This window comes from Rattus norvegicus, chromosome 8 (assembly GCF_036323735.1).
Source record: "Rattus norvegicus strain BN/NHsdMcwi chromosome 8, GRCr8, whole genome shotgun sequence".
NCBI lineage: Eukaryota > Metazoa > Chordata > Mammalia > Rodentia > Muridae > Rattus > Rattus norvegicus.
The window spans coordinates 124,037,133-124,044,456 of NC_086026.1; the positions used below are offsets into that span (position 1 = coordinate 124,037,133).

Consider the following 7,324-nt stretch of genomic DNA (forward strand, 5'->3'; position numbering starts at 1 on the left):
AGACATAGGAGAGAGGAAAGGAAGAAGGGGAGAGAGGGAGGGTGGGAGGAAGGGAATGGGAGATAGATAGAGAGGGAGAGAGAGAGGGAGAGAGAGAGAGCGCGCACTTGGGACGACCACTCTTGGAAGGGATTAATGTAGCATTTTTGGGGCCACAGTTAGTTCCCAGAAGAATGGGTTGTTATGAAAAGAATAAGACGGGCTCTTTCTCACTCTCTGGCTTCTTGTCTTACCATGGCATTGTGCTCCTCACCTGTGTCATGACTCCTGCTATGAGGCCTTTAATAGAGCCTAGTACAAGTTGGCAATGTTTTCTTGAACCTTTGGTTTCTTTTCTTTATAAACTACCCTGCCTAAGGTATTTTGTTATAGCCATGAAAGCTGGACTAAGACGGGAAGTTAGCACTGATGTGTGTGCCTTTCTATAACTCTACCAGGAAGTGTGGGAGTGGCTTTGAGACGAGGTAATTGGCAAAAGTTGGAAGGGTTTGAAGGAGCTGGTTAAATGCTAGGTCGCGGCAAATGGAGCTGGGTGTGTGATTTAGGTAAGAGTACTTTCCTTAATTCGTCCTCAGAAGATGAGGATACCAGGACATTACTGGCAGGGCACCGAGTGTCCTATGGAAAAGAATAGTGGTCGTTCTCACACTGCTGTGAAGAACCCAGCCATGCCCATGCCCCGAGGCTCATAAACGGTTAAATCAGAAAATTACCCCAGAAGATATTTGGTGGGGGAATTTCTAAACAGCAGATACTGATGGTCTTTTTAGTGAGAGAGTCTTAGCAAGACTAGAGGCTTAGTTCCTGTCTTTATTGCTTGGACAAAAATACCTAAGAAAAGCAACTTGGAGGAGGAAGGCTTATTTTGCCTCATGATTGGAGGACAGGCTATAGCTTAGAGGGCAGTGGAGTGGCCCTCTCCTTCTTGCCTAGTCTAGGGCTCCAGCCTATGGGATAGTGCCAACTCCTTTCAAAGTAGATCTCCCATCCCCCGTTAATCTTTTCTGGAAACGCCCCACAATGCAGGTCGCAAAGTATGTTTCCACACAGATTCTAAGAGTGTTGACACCGACAGTGGATATATTAACTATCACGCTCAGCTGGAGAAGACAAACAGAACAGATAGATTAGGGCGGGAGGGGAAAGGAGGGAATAGTCTAGAAGTGGCCTTTTGCTGGAAAGATCAAGGTTACACCATAGAAAGCCTCCTACTAAAAAGGACAGTGAGAAGCCTGGAGGGCTCCTCTGACAGACCCGTCTTTCCCAGCACAGGTCCAGAAGCCTAGCATATAGACCGGTCAGGAACAGCCTCGGCACTGGCTCGGGCCAGCTCTGGTTCTGCTTCTGCCTGGTGAGGCACTCCGTGGTAGCTCCGGTACTACAGGTTCGGCATAGCTCCTGCGGCAGCAGCAGACTTCCGTGTCATCCACGTGGCGCTCCTTCCGTCACGCACAGGCTACACAGAGTAGTAGTAACAGGCTTCCACTGAGTCCGTAGCTGTTGAAATGGAGGTCAGCGCTAGGAGTGGAGTTGCCTGAGACAGAGATCCCTGAATGGAGTGACACACAGTGTAGCCGAAGTCTGGATCCCGAGAAGAGGCAGCTTGCAGTGTCCTCCTGAGAAAGCCAGACACCCAAAAGGGCAGCCAGGAAATTCGATGGAGGCGGGGTTACCTGGGGCCTTGAGAAACCCTTCGCTGAAGTGGGCATAGAGCGTGGTGCAGGGGTGTGGGGGAGAGCAGGGGTAGAGCGGAGGATAAGGCTCAGTTGGTAGTGTCTGCTGCTCAAGGGTTGGATCCCTGGAGCTCACTGGCAAGCCAGCCTAGTTTAATCTATGAGTTCCAGGTTCAGCGAGAGACCATACCTCTAAAGATAAAGTGGAGAGGGGCAGGATGGCCCAGAGATAAATGCAGTTGCCACCAAGCCTGTTCTTTGGAGCTCACAGGCTGGAAGGAAAGAACCGCCGTTGGCAAGGTGTCTGCAGGTCTCCATGCGTACACTGTGACCTCATAAAGTGGAGGGAGCTACTATGTTCCTGCACTGGGTGACTCAATAATACTGAGATGCCAATACTCACCTCATTGATCTGTGGCTTTACTCACAAAACCCCAATCAAAATTATATTAGATGTTTTTTCTTAGCAATTGATAGGATCGTTTTAAAATGTGTGTCTAAGCACAAGTAATCTGTGGGAGCTGTGATAAGTAGAAATCACCCCTCAAGATGTTACACCACAGTAGAGAAGGGATCTACTCCTAGGCGGTCTCCTCCCTTTCCGAAGTCCATTCCTTTGGGAAAGCCAGTCACCTGGCTTCAGGGACAGGCCCTAGGAAGGTGGGTTCACCTTAAGTTATGGTAAAGAGATGGTTGGATAAATCCTTTCACTGAGATAATACTCCTTCCCTTCCCCAAACGCCTACATCATAGCACAGCTACAAACCACCAGGAGGTATTGTTGTCTTTTGTCTTTCCGATGCCTGCCAGATGCCCTCCCTCCTTTTCTGACCCCTCACCACATTGTGGCTCCCATCTGAATGGAGCTGGTCTTCATGCCAGCTTAACTCAGTGTGGCCGCCCTCCTCACTTCCTTCTTATCTCTGTGTTTTTCTCCCTTGGGCATCTGTGGACATTTGCAATTTGCCTGTCCTGGGTTTTTGTTTTGTTTTTTTTTTTTTTGTTATTTGCTTTTTGTTTTTGTTTTTGAATACTAATAAAATTGTCCCAAACTTCTGTCTCAGTCTGTTCTTAAATTCTTTTATGAAAGAGACTAAGAACCCCAAGGGGAACCCATATTTCCTTGGTATTACCTACACCTTAAGTTTTGGAACTTGTGAGCAGTAATGTTAGATGTTTTGAAGACAGAAGAGGCACTGACCGTCCTCTCAGCGTACCTTATAATGACATTCAACATGAAAGATTTCTGTGCCTCCTGCGGGTGCTTTGTGGCCCATGTATGCAATGTAACCAGCCAATGCATCGCAGGCAGAACTCTCTAATTAATGTCACTCATGGGCTCTTTATCTGGCAGTAGCGTCCAGTTCCACCTACTGTGGCTTCAGTCACACCACACTGTCCCCTTTAGATGGGTCCCAAGTCTCAGGTTAGCTTCGGATTGACTAGCTATCAATTAGATCCGCCACAAACCCTTCCTCATGTTTGATTAATGGTCCAAAGCTCAGGGCAATACCTTCCTATGTTTACTAGTTTATTAGACAATATCGATGACAGGATGGAGGGAGGGATGTGTGGATAGAGCCGCCCAGAGCCCCTGTGCCACCTTCAGGAACCTGCATGGATTTGACTTTCCAGAGACTCTTCAATCCCCGTCCGTACTGGTCTTATGGAGCAGTCACTGTATACTCGTGATTGATTAAGTCATTGGCTATTGAGTGCTGAGCCATCTATCTAGCCCCACTTAAAAATATTTAATAAAGGGTTGGGGATTTAGCTCAGTGGTAGAGCGCTTGCCTAAGAAGCGCAAGGCCCTGGGTTCGGTCCCCAGCTCCGAAAAAAAGAACCAAAAAAAAATATTTAAGAAAAAAGGCTTGACTCTTAAGTCTGCACTGTTCTCGAGAGCCATCAATCCGAGAAGAGAGCGGGCAAGCAGGCTGGAGAGCTGTGGTTCATCCCCTTCCAGCCAGCGGATTGCGGGATGGGGGGTAACAATGGCAGTCAGTCATCCCAGAGTTCAGTCTTGTCCCTACACACTGCTGCTCAGTCCTGTCTGAGATCCATGGTGTTGATTCATTTCTCCCTACACCTCCTCTCTCTGGGTCACCGGGAAGCGGGGGAGGTGCGCAAACACCAAGGCCACTGAGGTTTATGTTTGCCCTGGGTTTGTGTTCTTTGTTTTGCACTGAGTTCAAGGCTTAACTCAGAGCAAACAAACCATTACCTGCGTGGCATGTATGTGCTGAGCTGCCTACACATTTAAAACTAAGCACAAATGTGCTCTTATAACCTAGAATGCAGAGTGCCCCTCTGTCCCCATATGAACTGGGCTAGGCTGGACCCCAGCCTCAGGATCAACGCAATCTCAATTTTTAGACAGTTTGAACTCAGTAAGTACCACAGAGGCAGGGCACAGTGGCCTCTTACTTCCCAGTGTTAAGACTCCTGGGTCATCCCTACTTTTGAATCTGGACTTTAAAAGAATGCACAAGTCCTGTTTGACTTCCAGAGTCATTGTCAATGTTTACAGCTAGAAGTGACATTAACTTTTAAAATGGGCTACCGGTAGAGGGACCGTGCATCGGTTTCCCCAACACCCAGAACGCTGAGGCAGGACGATCATGAGTTCAAACACTTCCACGGCTAGGTGGTTAAGTGCACTTGCTACTATAGGAGAGAACCCTAATATCCTAATACAGTTCCCAGACCCACATTGAGCAGGCCACAGCCTCCTTTAATTCCAGTTCCAGGGGATCCAATGCTGTCTTCTGACCTCCACGGACACACACACACACACACACACAGACATACACACACACAGACACACACACAGGCATAGACACACACACACGGACACACACACAGACACACACACATAGACACAGACACACACACAGACACAGACACACACAGACATAGACACACACAGACAGACACAGACACACACACAGACACAGACACATACACATAGACATAGACATAGACACAGACACACACAGACACACACACAGACACAAAGACACAGATACACACACACACAGACACACAGACACAGACCCACACAGACACACAGACACAGACCCACACAGACACACACACACATAAACACACACACACACAGACACACACACAGACACAGATACACAGACACAGACACACACAGACACACACACATAAACACACACAGACACAGACACACACAGACACACAGACACAGACACACACATAGACACAAAGACACAGATAAACACACACAGATATACACAGACACACACACAGACACACACACATAAACACACACACAGACACAGACACACACATAGACACAAAGACACAGATAAACACACACAGATATACACAGACACACACACAGACACACACACATAAACACACACACAGACACAGACACACACAGACACACAGACTCAGACACACACATAGACACAAAGACACAAAGACACAGATAAACACACACACAGACATACACAGACACACACACATAGACACACAGACACAGACACACACATAAACACACACACAGACACAGACACACACAGACACACAGACACAGACACACACATACATACACACACACCACACATACTTTCTTGACTCCAACTCCCCCTAAGAATGGAGCTGATTGCATCTTGATGTTATCCGGCGAGCAGTGGGTTTAGACTCCCGAGGCTCCATGCCTGCGGCGGCTGCGTGCCCGATGTCAGATAGAGACAGGTCGATTCTCCCAGTTACTGGGTCCTTTAGGGTAGATATCACTGCATTGACCAAGACGTGGGCATCACCTGTAAGTGCAGAGAAGGAAGGGCTGTATCTTTGTACTGTGCTGTATTAACAGACACCTGACGTAATCGATGCAGTTAAGAGACAGGCTCGTGTTGGCTCAGTTGGGGAAGCTGGCTGCTTCCATTGCTTTAGGCCGATGGCAAAACGGCACATCACGGGAGGAGCCATGACACAGCCCAAGTCACAACAGGTTGCAAAAGGGCAAGGGGGACACTGGGTCCCATGACTCCTTCCATGGGTCATGCCCTAACGACCTAAGTTGTCCCAAAGGCGTTGCCTCTTTAAGGTTATACCACCTCCCAGTACCACTGCATTTGGAGAGGAGGCCACTAACGTAGGCCTTTAGGGGACATTTAATATGAATAATGTAACGAAAGATTCACAAAAAATCAGATCAAAGGCGGCCTGGGCTGTATGACACACTGTACCGACTCCTTTAGCCAGTTAATGGACGGGTTAATACAGTCAGCTTCCCATAGGCATGGAAGGCTCCCAAGGACAAGGCCATACTTTCCTCAAGTGCCAGCCGGGGCCAAAGCCTGGCTCTCTATGCCTCTGTGATCCTTATACTTCTTGGAAGAGTGCTATCTCCTGTGGTAGCGTGGCCAATGCTCATCCTCACTGTGTGATATATGAACTGCTCTAATCCTCCCACATCCCCTCCCGGGATGGCTGTTATTAATATTCTCATTTATGACTGAGGGAACCCAGTTACGAGAGGTTAAATCACTTACTTGAAATAAGTCATTAGGAGTAGAACTTGGATTTGACCCAGGCGGCCTGATCCAGGATTTCTATTTTTATCCAAAATATTATCCTGGATAGATATGGAATGAGAAACCTTAGCGGAAAAGCTATTTTGATTTTAAAAATTGGAGGTTTGCGGGGGCGAAAAATAAGTCACAGGATCCAGAATTGTTAGACTTTAAGATGAGATTTCCCCCAACCTCAGTATAAATGTGTGTGTGTGTGTGTGTGTGCGCGCGCGTGCGTGTGTGTGTGTGCTTTTATGGGTGCAGAGGCCAGAGGAGGGCTCTTCTTTCTCCACAATGCTGTGTACTTTGGCAGTTTAGATGCAGTCTCTTACTGGTCAAGTGGAGGGACCTTCTTGTCATCTTCCTAGGGCTGGGATTTCAACTGGGGGCCACCAGACACAGCTTTTTTGTTTTCCTGTAAGAGTTCCAGGAGCTCAGACTCAGATCCTCAGCTTCCGACTCAAGTCCTTTACCGACCGAGCCCTGTGTGCATGGGAGCCCCCCTCGTCGCCCCTTTTAGTGAGCCTTTGCTGTAGTGAGGTCTCAGAGGTGATGTCCCCTTTCTCCTAGACATTTCCTTGGAGCCAAAGTGGTTCTTTTGGGGGAAGGTGTGGACAATACCCTCCTCTTTCAGCCCACGTTTCTCCTTCCCCTGGACGGAGAGCCACCGTGTCACCCATGCAATGTGCTCTGGTCCTAGTCTACTTTACTAAAGAGTAACTATTGCTTTGTATCTTGCAAATAGTCTTTAATTCATGCCCTCTCCCCTCCCCACAGTTTTACTTCCTTATTTTTCTGCTCCCTGTCAGTCAGCTACTGACATTTTGAAAGTCAATATTTACACTAGCCATATCTACGTTTAATTTATATGAAATGGCCCCTGTCATGGGCTCTTGAAGAACCGGGCCATTTGTCACACACCATTTACCAAGCTTTATTTTTTTTTTCAACAATTACTTGCTCTTGATGGGACATTTATTTATAACAGAGCATAGCCTTCTTTTAAAACATTAAAACCTGAAGAACATTTCAATGAATTCTCTCGCTGTCTGGAGTTTTCTATGCCATTTCATTAGCTTTGACAGTTCAGTTTTATAC

At 47.5% G+C, this 7,324-nt stretch overlaps 1 long non-coding RNA gene across 1 annotated transcript; it reads right to left on the reverse strand.

The window, feature by feature from the left end:
* Positions 1-1,054: 1,054 nt before the first annotated feature.
* Positions 1,055-1,992, reverse strand: LOC120094282 (uncharacterized). Its single transcript, XR_005488525.2, has 2 exons — positions 1,864-1,992; positions 1,055-1,616 (listed from the first exon to the last, which is right to left on the reverse strand). It is a non-coding gene; the product is annotated as an uncharacterized LOC120094282 (long non-coding RNA).
* Between the last annotated feature and the right edge of the window lie 5,332 nt (positions 1,993-7,324).